Below are 14,034 nucleotides of genomic sequence, written 5' to 3' on the forward strand. Positions count from 1 at the left end.
TTAATATATTATAAGTTCTAATATATTAATATGAAATCATGTTATTTAATTAGTATTGATCAAAAATTAATTTGGACTTAATTTAGTGATCAAAAAGAGACTAATTAAATATATGGGGATTGATTGTGTAAATCATTCATTCTTATATATGTGGGCTTTTGATCCAAGATTCCTTTATGTTGGGTTTAACCCATGTGGTGATCCATGGATACTCCATGGAGGTTAAAACCCATGGAGCATAAGGAATGGGTAAAGTCATGAGTTACATGGTGTAACCCTAATAGCCACACTATATAAGAACCCCTTTAGTTCAAGAAATTGGCACTAGTGATACATATTTTGAGGGCTAGCCAATTTGAACATGTATGTCTTCTTCTCATGGTTATTCCAAGAGTTCATGATGTTGTGTGAACCATTTGAGGTGTCACACTTGGGGCACTAGGCTCTCAAGCCTCATGGAGTCAAGCAACAACAACAAGGTATGTATTCTATCTATTTTATTATCCTAGTATCAATGTTTTGGTATGCTAGTTAGGATAATACCTTGGATAATCATATTTGCATGTATAATAGAGAAAACATAGATCCAAGGTATTTAGGGTTGCATGTACACTTAGGAGTGTTAGAATGCTCAAAACCCGTCAGTGGTATTAGAGCCTAGGCTTGTTTTCAATTATACTTGATGCAAATTGCTGAAAAATGCTGAAAAAGTCGAATTTCGGGCATTCTGGGCACTGTACTCGCCGAGTCCACTGATGAACTCGCCGAGTACATGAAGAAAATCATCCTACTCGGCGAGTAGGTTGATACACTCAACGAGTAGGAGCCCCAGACAGCATATTTTCGAGTTTTTTGGCTAGAAATGGACTAGAAACATTACCCTAAGATGTTTTTGAACTTATAAACTTGTTTTTGATGTGGTAATGTTCATACTAATCCAATTTCAAAGATAATTGTCAATAGATTCATGTTTTGTATTAGTTTAGTGATTAGGCTAATTACATGAAAAAGTTTGATTTGAATTATCTTGTTCTTATGAGTTGCTTAGATTAATAGAAAAGGTAATTGATTATGTGTTTTCAATCCATTTTAATATAAGAGTTGATTCTAGAATGTGTTTTTGTAACTTGTCCTCAAGTTATATGAAAAGTCACATTTAAGTTTCATAAAACTCATAAAAGTTGGCAATGGTTACAAAAATGAAGAGTCTTGTCCTCAAGTTATGGAGGTTCAAGAGTCACTTCATTTAGTAATAAAATGTGTAACCTTAATTAATTCCATAAGTTATAAAATAAAGAAAAGTTACATTCTTTTATTAGTTTAAAGTCTTCCATAACTTGTCCTCAAGTTATGGAACTTGAAGAGTTTTTTAATTAAAACTAATTTAAACACATAAGTTATGGAATTAATTAGTTTTGAATAGTTTCAAAACTTGCCCTCAAGTTTTGGAATTTGAAAAGTTTCACTTATGAATACTTTAATTCCAAGTTAGCCCTTAGAATTTTAAAAGTTAAAATTCAAACCCTTATACTATTATTATAATTTTAATTATATAGATATGTATAAGATAAAGTCAATCTTACCGTTAGTAGGCCTCATTCACGAAGCCGGTCTATAAGGGGGGTATAAGGTTACTGCCTATAAAATGACAGTTTAATGGGTGTCCACTCTCACCCACCGCTTCCTTGACTGGTGGAGGGTCGTTAGCCGAACGGGTAGGAAAGGACTATATTTCTCCCTTCATTAAAAGTATTAATGATAAATACTAAGTAACTAAACATTTATAAATTCCCAATTCTTAGTTACTTAGGAAAATGTGAAATTGGTGCTAGCCCATAAAATTACACTTTGTACCTTACCAAGTCGTTAGTGAAGCGTGTGTGGTTAACCGGCACACTAACATGGACTAGTAAGAGTGGCAAAGGGTAACTTAACTTTATTATAGATCGGTGGAGCGTGTGTGGTTAACCGGCACATCGATTAGGTAATATTGTTGAGGGTACCAAGTCAATTTGTATGGTTATTCACACCTTGTTTGTGATCCTCGGCATCCCAGTCACAAACTTGAGAGGACACAATCGAGATTCAAACATGCCATTGAAAGTTCAATGTAACTCAAAAGATCTAGGAGTTTCAAATCCAATTAAAACTTAATTATATTTCGTTTTTCATGGTGGAAATTGGTAAATCGTCATTTACCTACCTTCAACTATTTTATACCTTGGATTACGACATCCCTCTTCCAGTTATAAATAGGTTGTTGGGTCCTAGCCTTAATATTTCATATTGGGTGTTATATTAAGGACTTTAAATCAACTATCTTGAATATCTCCCAAAAGATGATCTTCCCAAATCTCTTGAAACAAGTTTTCCTAAATGAAGATGATGTCCCATGGAAATCATACTTCTTTCACTTCCTCCAGTTATTCTCCCTAACCCACAAGTTCCTGAAAAGTTTAAGGTCACTCAAGCCCTATTGGCAAGCAAAGGTCTATATGTGATCACATCTTGGAGATGTAGTCACATATTGACAAGCCGGGAGAGTTGGGTGTCAAAGTCTAGAGGAAGCTGATGATCAATCACTTTCTAAGTCACATAGTGAGTTCCTTTGGGACTCCTATGAAACAGACTATGACAAGACCCTTAATGATCTTATCTATTTGCTAAGATCAACTTCCTAAAACTTTATGGACATTGACAATGATGACATTGGATATCCAGTAATGCTCTCTCTTCCCAATGGAAAGGGATCGGCCATAGTTAACTTGGTTGACCAAATGGTAAAGAGAGAGGCTAAGTCAGAGATAGTCCCATTATCAACGGTCCATTGCCAAAGAAAGGGGCATTGGTTGCGAAGCTGCCAAATTTACCTAAGGATATTAAAGTCAATAAGTTTGACTCTACTTCGGGTAAAGTCCACTATCTAACTCTGCTAAGTTTCTATTCTGAGATTCTTGATACATGATTTGACTGGGTCACATGTTGATGTTTTAAGAATCAAAGAAAAAAGTGAAGAAACTTAAAGAAAGATTATGCTGAATCTGATCGCATAGATGGATTTCTATCGCATAGGTTGAAGATCGGATTCTTAAGCTACATCTTAGGAGTTATGATATATTGCATAGGATTAGATAACAACAAAGTTTTCATGTGCTTTTGCATTGTAAGGATAGTTTTTCCGTAAAGTTTTTTAAAATAAAAGGAAAAATGATGATTTTATTTATTTGTTTTTAAAATATCCTTACAATGGCATTTGTGAAAACTTTTGTTGCTTATAAGATTCCATTAAGAGCAAGAGTGGAAATATGAATTTGATTCTTTCATTTGTGGTAGTGTCTAAATTTACCAAATAAGGAAAGATTCTCATCACCTAAGTTTCAGTTGGATAGAAACTTGGAATCATGCAAGTTGTATAGCATGATGAATAAGAACTTTCAAGCATTGGAAAAATTAAGACTAACTACTTGTTCACATGGATGTGTGAGTCAAGTAAAGGATCGAGTACACATTCTTGTGCACTGATCAAGCCCACCACAAATAATCGTTAAGACTATTCGTCATTATTTACTAAAGTTCAGTAAATATGGTTATACTTACAAGCTTAAGTGTAATTCTGAGACATTGGAAAAGGTTTCAATGTATGGCAGAGCGAATAAGAAGAATCAACTTAGGCAGAAAGATAAAAGTTTCTCAAATCTGAAAAGATGGGAGAGTACTTTAGTATCATGTTATATAATCATCTTAATGATTAAGAGACCTTATCACAATTCATCCTCTAAGTGCATTCTGATAGCTAAGAAGAGGAGCTATGAATTGTTGAAGTGGTTAAATCAAGAAGATGATTTATACTTCGTTCCAAAAACAATTCTTAGAGTTATACTCTAAGATTGTAACTTGAGTGACATGTCTTAAAGAAGGTTTAGAACACTTGTCAAATGTAAGAGTAAAAGTTTTCTACTCTTGTACATTTGAAATTGGTAAGTTGTGATGTTTTGGATAAAACAAAGACCAACTAAGGCCAATTGTGTGAAGTGTTTGTCTTGATTAGAATCCACACTATCTCTTGAATATTTGACAAGAGAGTCTTATATGTCAAGAGGACAGTGGGAGTCTTAAAGGTCTTGAAAGTATCAAGAACTAATCAAGAATAAAACCTAAAGTTCTTCACTAGCACACGACTTGAGGTTTATAACCTATCGTGTTGACTATTTCTGTGTCCATTCCAATTATAGTTGGCTTTGCATATGAGTTCTTAGAGTTCTCAATTGGTTGCACAGCAACTTGGAAGCAATGGCAGACCCTTGAGCTGCCACATGGCAAGAAATTAAGATTGAGTTCAGTCCATATGAGTTTGAATTTGTCATTATCCTTGTCTTGTGACTATGGTTTTGACAATTCACATGGATAAGAACACATACACCATTAAATCTAAGTGTCATAAGGTTTCTCTCCGATTCATGAAAATGATGGTGAGGAAACACTTTCACTAAGTAGATTTTAGCTAGATAGCAATTGTGATATTTGCATTCTCAAAGTCGTTAGTGGAGCGTGTGTGGTTAACCAGCACACTAACATGGACTTGTGAGAAGTGGTAAAGGTCTAAACAATCGAGACTATGATTACGGCATCCCTTTTCATAGTTCTTAAAATTGTTTAGACACACCTGTGAGCTATCTAAGATAAGGTGTATGATATTGATAAAGTTTTATCAAAGCAATCTAGTATCAGAAATCTGAACTTTGGTAAGAAAGTCAATAAAGTATTGATTTCTAGAAGTCCAGCTGATTTCTGATTACATGTCAAAGCTAGTGGGAGCATAAGTGTTATGCTAATAATCATCATGTTAGTGGGAGCATGATAATTATGATAAAGGTTGTAAGTTAGCAATGTTAATTATAGAAAACAAAAGTTTCAATTCGTGAGGCTGCAGGGGTTGAAAAAGTTGTTTTGCTATAATTAAGGGAGAGAAAATTATACTTCATTTCAATTCTAAAAGCTTAGATTGAGGTTTTAAGTCGTATTTAGTCAAGGATATATATATATGAATTTCATGTTGGAATGACTCAACATAAGGAAATTCTATATATGGGTCCATTATTTGCGTTCTAAAATTCGATTATGATTACGGCATCCCTTTTCATAATCTGAATTATGAGAACTTGGCAAATAGAAATGGAAATGTTATAGCAAAAGACTGGTTTAGTCTTTATGTGAGACATCATGACTCGAGTCCCATATGCTTCAGATATAGGATCGATTACATGTGCTATATTTATCCTTTCTAAAATTTTCCAAATGCCTGGGGCATTAAGAAGGGAAAAGGTCTAGAACTGGATATGATTAAAAGGATTAAGCAATTGTCGAGGACAATCTAAGGTTTACCAAAGATTGGTTGCTCAAGGACAGTTGGAAGTATAGTGTTAATTCTGGGAGGACCATATTGACATAATCTGTAAGGAGGCAACTCTTGTTCAGAAGTGATAGTCAAAATGGAATATGGAAATGTTTCAAAGTTGGAAATTATTCAATATGTGTAAGATTAGGAAACTTAATGCAAGAAGGATGTTTCCAAGGAGTTGATCTCCTTGGAATGCTCTGTAATGTTTGTTGTCAAGTCCTTGTGACTCTGTGCATAATCATTACAGGAGGATCAATGCATATAAGTTTAGAATCTAACAGATTTCAGTAAATGGCATGAATTTAGAATTCTTGCATTTGCAGTAAGGGTTTGGGACTGTGAAAGAGGATCATTGGAGTTATGTTCAATTGATCTAATTCACAAAGTAAAGATCATAGACAAACATAGTATGCATACTTGGTGTATGGCATGACTAGTGTTTAGAAAACATAGTGTACATGCTTGGAGCATGCGACAACTATTGTTATAAATTCAAGAATAAAGTTGATAGCTGAAACAATATACAATGAATAATGTGTAATCATATGGTGATAAATAAAAGGTGTTTTATTTATGTTCATAGGTTTTTATACCATATTAGATTCTATTATTATTGTGTTTCATTTTGCATGTTTTGACTTCCAGAATAACTAGGTCGTTCTTCCTGATTGACTAAGTTATTCAAACTATCCACAGTCGGTCATATGTTTGAAGTAGATATGAATCAAGACTGTCATGGGTTGGCTTGTAGAGGTCTAAGATGTTGGACAAGGGGCTACAACACTCATGAGTGCTCATAAGTTCTGAGTATTGGATTCAACCCGCGCTCATTGGAATCACTTCATGGATTTTATCACGAGTGATCATGAGACGATAATATCTTATATTCTTCAAACCTAGAGATATGAGTTGTTACTATGAGTTGGTTGTACATTGATTGCACGAAAACGCATTTGGTAACTCGGTGTTATAAAACGTGCCTTTGTGTATGATTCAACAAGTAGTAGAACAAGCCATATCAGTCGAAGTTTATCCATTCCTTTTACCTTCGGGATAAAAGCGATATCTGTGGGCCCCTCGATGATTTGATGATGACAAATGGAAGTGCTCGGCCGAGCCAGGACTGATTTGATTTGTTCAATTCATCAGTCGTCATAAATCGGAAATCGGGAAACAACAAATGGACAGAGAGAATGATTATAATCCATGTCTCAGTCCATATGATATCTAGAATGGAGGAATATATGATCCCTTATCGAATGGACAAGTCATTGACAAAGGTCAGAGTTCATCTACAAGGTCAGAGTTCGACAGCGGCTTTTGAGAGCTACGATTGCCAGTTGGTTCCTGAAGTCATACGCAATAATAGTTTTAGACTTATCCAAGTGGGAGACTATTGGATTAGTGTCTAAGTCCATAACTATAATTGGTATGTACTTGACCCGACTCGGCATGGTCCATTTGGGTTGCATGGCATCGGAACATTTGGATAGACCATTTATGAGGAAAAGACATTTTGTGACATATTAATATATTATAAGTTCTAATATATTAATATGAAATCATGTTATTTAATTAGTATTGATCAAGAATTAATTTGGACTTAATTTAGTGATCAAAAAGAGACTAATTAAATATATGAGGATTGATTGTGTAAATCATTCATTCTTATATATGTGGGATTATGATCCAAGATTCCTTTATGTTGGGTTTAACCCATGTGGTGATCCACGGATACTCCATGGAGGTTAAAACCCATGGAGCATAAGGAATGGGTAAAGTCATGAGTTACATGGTGTAACCCTAATAGCCACACTATATAAGAACCCCTTTAGTTCAAGAAATTGGCACTAGTGATACATATTTTGAGGGCTAGCCAATTTGAACATGTATGTCTTCTTCTCATGGTTATTCCAAGAGTTCATGATGTTGTGTGAACCATTTGAGGTGTCACACTTGGGGCACTAGGCTCTCAAGCCTCATGGAGTCAAACAACAACAACAAGGTATGTATTCTATCTATTTTATTATCCTAGTATCAATGTTTTGGTATGCTAGTTAGGATAATACCTTGGATAATCATATTTGCATGTATAATAGAGAAAACATAGATCCAAGGTATTTAGGGTTGCATGTACACTTAGGAGTGTTAGAATGCTCAAAACCCATCATGTACACCATAGGAGTGTTAGAATGCTCAAAACCCAACACCCCCTCCATAGAGGAGATACTCTTCACTTTATAGGGGACAATTAGGTCAAGGGGAATTAGGTCAAGGGGAATTAGGTCAGGCCTTGGGCCAGCCCAATTCAGTCCCAACTAGCAAGGAGTTGGACAAGGCCACCCGGAAATGTCGAGTGGGGCTGGCGGGCGCGCCCCAGGAAAGGCTGGCGGGCATGCACAAGGACAGGCTGGCGGGCGCGCACCAGGAAAGGGTGGCGGGCACGCACCCGGAAAGGCTGGGAGGGGGCGCCAAGCAAGGGAGCACCAGGCCGGGCCGACAGGAGAGTCCCCAACAAGGCTGGCAAGGGAGTCCCCAACAAGTCTGGAAAGGGAGTCCCCAACAAGTCTGGCAAAGGAGCGCCAGGAAAGGATGGCGCGCCAGAGCTGTCTAGGCCATGCTAATGGACCATATATCATCACCGGATGTGCATTGATTACTAGGAGTTGAACAAGTTGACGGTGAAGAACCGTTATCCCCTTCCACAGATTGACGACCTCTTTGATCAGTTGCGGGGTGCATCTTCGTTTTCCAAGATCGATATGAGGTCCGGGTAACATCAGGTGTGGGTAAGAAAGGAGGATGTAGAGAAGACTACATTACGGAGTCGTTATGGGCATTATGAGTTCGTGGTGATGCCATTTGGGCTCACCAATGCGCCTGCAGTGTTTATGGATTTGACTAATCGGGTATTCATGCCGATGCTCGATCGAGTGGTTATCGTTAAGTGTGAGTTTTGGTTACGAGAGGTCCAGTTCCTGGGGCATCTCAGCAACCAAAATGGGATTCTTGTCGATCCGACCAAGATCGAGTCTATGATGCAGTGGGAGGTTCCGAATTCTCTCTCAGATATTAGGAGTTTCTTGGGTTTGGTGGGATATTATCAGAGATTCATCCAGGATTTCTCCAAGATTGTTGTACCCCTCACTCGCCTGACAAGGAAGGGCGTGGATTTCCGGTAGGGCACGGAGCAGCAGACGACATTTGAGACACTACGACATAGGTTATGTGAGGCCCCTGTTATGTGGATTTCCGGAGGGTGTCGAGGATTTCGTTGTGTTTTGTGATGCATCCATCACTAGTTTGGGGGACGGTCCTTATGCAGAGGGGGCGAGTGATTGCGTATGCTTCTCGGCAGCTGAAGTCGCATGAGGCGCGATATCCTACTCATGATCTAGAGTTGGGGGCAGTAGTGTTTTCCCGCAAGATTTGGCGGCACTACTTTTATAGGTTCCGGTGTACCATCTACACGAACCACAAGAGTTTGCATTATATTATTGACCAACCGAACTTGAACATGAGATAACGCAGGTGGCTTAACGTGGTTAAGGATTATGACTGCGAGATCCTTTACCATCCGAGTAGAGCGAATGTGGTCGCGGATGCTTTGAGCCTCAAGTCGGGTGGATCTTCACCTGGCGATATCTATATGAGGATATCCATTGTTTCTCCACTTTTGGATTTGATTCGAGGGGCACAGGAAGAAGGAGTCAAGAAGGAGAACTGGAAATAGGAGAGGATTAGGAGTGAGATCGATAGATTTGTCACTGATAGTTGTGGATTGTTGACCCGGTGTGGTCGGGTTTGGGTTCCGGTTTCTGGTGGGATTAGGTAGATGGTTTTGGAGGAGGCTCATAAGTCTCTCTTTTCGATACACCCGGGAGCCACCAAGATGTATCGAGATTTGAGACTAAGTTACTGGTGGCCATGTATGAAGAGGGAGATTGCCTGGTACGATGAGAGGTGCTTAACCTGTAGGATGGTCAAGGCCGAGCATCAAAGGCCGCATGACAAGTTTCAGCCTTTAGAGGTTCTGTTAACACGTCGTCATGCGCGTATTAAGCAAATAAAATTTATCACTGCTGGTTGCACTAAAAATATATCACAGGGAAGCAGGGTCGAATCCTCAGGGACATAGCCTAAAAGTCAATGCCTTTTTGCATGAGGCACATCTAGTAAAAAAAGAAATATAAAAGGGGGATTTTGAATTAAACTAAAAACAAAAATTGCAGTGATATTAAATTAAACAAAAATCAATAATAAAAACGGTTTCAGCTCTGCTGTGACTTTCCTAATCATGCAACTAACCCAGATCTGATTATTTGAGATGTGTTCTATCTAAGCTGGTACTGAGAAAAACTTACAAGCTCTAGTAATTTCTCTTTTACCTAAATTAGTTAATCAAAACAAGCTCGTTGAGTTAACCCTAACTTTTTACTGCTCAATTAAACAAGCTCTTAATTAAATCAGAAAAATTGCATTAAGTTCTATGTAAAATTGGCAGCAATACCCAATACTTCTCACAAGCTCGGAAGCATAAAGATATTATTTTTCAGTTTATAATAAAGTCAAATCCCAAACACGGAACCGATTTATTACTTGTTACTTATTACCAATTTATTAGTACAATTACGGATTCTATTAACTGATTAACTCGAATGATTAAACCCTAATTAGGTGATCAGACTAATAAGAATTTAAAACCAAGCATTAATTAAGAACAAAACTGATGAATCTAGATAGAAAAACAAATCAAAAACCAGATTTAATGATCAATCACATGAAAAGAACGTTTCTTTGCAGAACTGAAAACTAAGGTTTTAGCCAGACATGGCTAAAATCTGATGAAAACAGATAAAAAGAGACATTAAACAACTAATCTTACTAATCTACTTGAAGGAGATGATCCACAGTCTTCAGATCTTCAGAAATCAGAGAAGAAACGCCTCCAAAATCGTATTTTCATCGTCTGGAACCTCTGGAATCGCCAACTTGGGTTATTGGAAGGTTATGGGGGTCTATTTATACACCCATCAAGTAAATCGACAGTACTTGCGATCACATGTATTGAGGCTGCGATCGTATGTTTTGAGAAAACGCGTCACGGGCCTTTTCAATGAAGTAGGAAGCTATTTCGACACTTTTTAGCCAAGTTGCCATCGCATTTTTATAGGTTGTGATCGCATGCTTTGAGTTTTCACTTCCAGATGAATTTTTGGCACTAAAAAACCTCGAAGACAAGTTGCGAGAAAAGTTGCGATCGCATAAAGGCTCCATGCGATGAGATGGATAAGAGTTGCGATCGTATATTTTGTCTAAGACGTCTGAAATTTTGTAAGTTTTTAGAACATTTTGAATCTCGTCAATCGAAGTTACGGTTCATGATATATGGTCAAAATACTGACAGAGGGTCAAAGCTGCCAGCAACATCGTTTAGCTTCAGATTGTAGATTCTATCTTCGTGTGATCAATTCAATTGAATGTTTCTTGACCAAAACATCCTCCAAACATTCCTTAACATCCTGCTTAAGTTCCAATCTCCATTTAAGCTCCAAACGCGCATCCAACTTCTCCTAAAGCACTGCTCTTCTCGAACTATCTGAAATTGACATAAAAACATGAGCAGTACGAGAATTCTAACAAAATATATGAGCTGGACATTATTTAAATAAATGACATGCAAATATAAAAATATGATGCTAAATGATAATAAAAACTACCCTATAAGATGCATGAAATTACATCTAACAAATCTCTCCAAGCTTAAACATTAATTACCCTCAAGTAAGAAAAAGATAAAACATTATAAACAAATGGAAAGATGTAGATAACATAAAAATAATATAGAATAAAAATAAAAAGAAAATAAAAACTTAAACTAAAATACTTCACTCTTTTTTTGTCACATGATCAGATTTCACAACGAGGAAGCTTCAATGAAATCATCACCTAGACAACAGTCTCAATACTTTATATTAACGATTCATAATTTTATTTAATTAGGTCAAACCAAGCATGAGCAAATAGTTTTCACGCTGAATTAAATTTGTGAAAACATTGTATTTTTAAAAACCATTTCACGAAAATTCGTTTATAAAAACTTAGATTGACCAACCCCTCCTTTTTTTTTCCAAACTCGTCCAGTAAACGCGGTAAGCTCCATTATAGACAGAAATTCCAAGCTTACCCCTATGATTCCACTATCAAGGGATCAATCTCATTATACCACACATCTTCTTCGTCTTGATCAACTCTTCAGATTTAACTTTGCTTGCTTCTTGATTTCAACTTGAACTTGACTTGGATTTAACTTTGAATTGCAGATTTCTTCAAGTTGCTTGATGTACCATTTCTAACATATATATATATATATATATATATATATATATATATATATATATATATATATATATATATATATATATATATATATATATATATATATATATATATATATATTGACTGTGCGTGAATTTTACTTTGAGGCGCACTAATTCTTCAATACTTCAAAATTGATAATAAATTATGGGTATAACAAGAGTTCCCTCCCAACCTCAAAAGGCGCAGAAAGTATAAGGTTCAGTACTTCAAGGAATTATAAGGGTTATCCAATCTAGATTCTTTTTAAGGCATCCAAGGAAATTATTTCTAAAACACTGTTCGTTTTCCATCCCACACTTCCATTGTAAAAATTATCTGACTCATATGTTGGTTCATATTGAAAATATTTAAAGCACTTGAAAAGATAATTCTTAAAATTGATTGTAATGATACCGTTATTTCAGTAACTATCATACTTCATATTAACATAGCTATCGAATGTAAATAATATCCTCATCTCATTTAATTTAAAAACAAAATTCCGATTTTTTTATGCAAAATGTAAAAATAAAAATAACTAAAAATAAATTTTTTTTGGGTTTTTCTATGAATGTAGAAAAATAAAACGGAAAATAAATTTTTTTTTTTGGATTTTGTAGATTTTTTATGTGCAAATGCAAAAAGAAAAGTAAAATTTGAAAATTTTAAATGAAAAACTGAAAATTTTATAAAATTTTAACAAAAAAATGCAAATTTTTTACACTAACCCCCTCTCCGATTTCTCCAAGCTTGCTTGGAACTGGGACCATCTCGTTATTGAAAGCGAAAAAATAAAAACAAATCATCGGGTTGCCTCCAGGAAAGCCGCCCATTTTTAAAGTCATTGACTCGACTTTTCCCAACCAGATTAACTAACTGGTGTGGTTGGGACTTCTCTGAAGCTCAACTCTTTTTCTTGTGACTCCAGATTCCTTCAAATATGGAAAAATGGGTGGATCTGGAACTTGTTCAACAAACTAGAAAGACTCCAGATTGTCTTCAGATAAGTCTTTCAGTTGATTTGATTTCTTATCTGATTCTTCCTCAGATTCCAACTCCCCTTATTTTTCCAAAGGTTTGTTTCCTTTCAAAAATTTATCTGGTTTTTCTTCACCAAGAATCAGATACTCCGCCTTCACCTCCCCAAGCTTATCTTCAGCCAGCTCCACCAATGTATATGATAAATTTCTATCTGCAAATTCTTCTTGCACATAAACATTAGAAAAGACACAACAACCCTCTAATAAAGGACTGTCGGTACCAAGATAATTGACAGAAATAGTTTCAAAAAGAAAATTATCATCATTAATTTGAAATTTAACCACTTTCTCATCAAACTCCATTGAAATCATTCCATTAAAAACATCAATTTTCTTTTTTGCAGTTTTCATAAAAGGCATTCCCAAAATAATAGAGTTTGTATATGAAGTGTCCAAGTTTCCCATGTCCAAAAATATAAAAATCAGCAGGAAAAATCAGATTATCCACTTGGACAAGAACATCCTCCAATACACCTTTTGGGTGTACTGTCGAGTGGTCAGCCAGCTGGATAATTGTCTCGGTTTTTTTGTAAAGTTCCTATTTTTAATTTTTCTAAAAAAGAATAGGGAAGGACATTGACTAAAGCTCTTAAATCAAGCATGGATTTTGAAAAATTAAGGTTCCCCAATTTACAAGGAACTGAGAAAATCCCCGAATTCTTGCACTTTGGAGGCAAACCTTTTTGCAAAATAGCATAAATGTTTTCACCATCTTTTACAATCTCATTAAATTTCATTTTTTTCTTTAAGTTGCATAAATTTTTAAGAAACTTAGCATATCGAGGGATATGTTGGATAATATCCAGAAGTGGAAGATTTACCTCAACCTTGCGAAAAATTTCCATGATATCTTCATCCTCTCTCTCGCGCTTCGTACTCTTCAGTCATGATGGGAATGGATGTAGGGGCTTGTATTCTTTTAGATTTGGCTTCACTGGTGTTGGAGTTTATTTTTCTTCCAGCTTTCCAGATCTTTCTTCAACCAACACCTCTTCATATTCCTCCTCTTCTTTTTTAGGCTCTTTTAAATTTTCTTATTCGACCAGAACTTATTCAAATTCTTCCTCAGATTCGTTTTCTGGTTCAGATGCTCTTGGGCCTTCATACGTTTTCCCGTTTCTCAAGGAAATAGCACTCACATTGTGCTTCGGATTATTTTCTGTGTGCCCTGTTAACTTTCCTTGAGACTCCAGACGACCCACAGAAGTGGCAAGTTGAGACACCTGCTTCTCCAGA

Source organism: Lactuca virosa, chromosome 8 (genome assembly GCF_052849685.1).
Source record: "Lactuca virosa cultivar CGN04683 chromosome 8, Lactuca_virosa_CGN04683_v6, whole genome shotgun sequence".
NCBI classification, from domain to species: domain Eukaryota; kingdom Viridiplantae; phylum Streptophyta; class Magnoliopsida; order Asterales; family Asteraceae; genus Lactuca; species Lactuca virosa.